Genomic DNA, 1,044 nt, shown 5'->3' on the forward strand with positions numbered 1-1,044 from the left:
GTGTTCGAGTGCTTCTTTCCAAGTCCATGCAAAACTGTCTTAATCATAAGAACTGTAACCTGCGATGAGATGTGAATTTGGAGACCTAACATAACATAAACACACTAAGATAATCAATAAATGTTTAATCAAAGATAATCGTTTATCCCGATTGATACAACTCTGGATAACGAAACTAAGCCTAGTTATCATAACTGAACACTAACATAAGCACAAGCATTTGCATACATTAATACGAATATATCAGTGATTAGCATAATTTATGCACATAATTATATGTTAACATAATTCATGCGAATTATGCCTTTTTCTATGTTTATTTAAAATAATATTTTCATCAAATTTTCATAATCCGGCATATACAACACTGTGACAAAGGTGCATCTATTGGAGCAACATCATCTCAAGCTTACACATGTACCGGCTCTCCATTTGACTTTGTATTGTCTCGGAGGAAGTCCACCCACACCTTCACTTCCACAAACTTCTGGGAGTTGCCTCGCTCTGACTCAGTCAGAATTCTCCTCCTGCTTCAAGTTGCCTCCATCGATTTGAAGGTCCGATATTGGGGTTGAATCTTCATCTTCACATTTTACCTTCACTTCTTCACTCTTCACCATCACTTCTTCACATTTCACCTTCACCTCTTCATATTTCACCTCATTACCGTTAAGTGTCCAAGCTGGGATTTTTTTCCAGTTCTTGTTTCATGAGGGATGGGCTCATTGCAGCACTTTGGCTTTCACAAGCTGACTTCAGACTCCATTCCTTGTGGATCTTCTGATGCATGTGTTCTCTGGTGTCTGTGAAGATTTGATGAATGTGCAAACATCATCCCGCACGGAGTGCTTTCAAAGGGTTTCTCTCCTGTGTGTGTTCTCTGGTGTTCTACAAGAGTAGATGAATGTGCAAACGCCTTCCCACACACACTGCACTTGAAGGGTTTCTCTCCCGTGTGTTTTCTGGTGTGTGATAAGAGCAGATGAATTTGCAAACGCCTTCCCACACACTGCACTTGAAGGGTTTCTCTCCGGTGTGTGTTCT

Source organism: Lampetra planeri, chromosome 65, assembly GCF_965212315.1.
Source record: "Lampetra planeri chromosome 65, kcLamPlan1.2.h2, whole genome shotgun sequence".
NCBI lineage: Eukaryota > Metazoa > Chordata > Hyperoartia > Petromyzontiformes > Petromyzontidae > Lampetra > Lampetra planeri.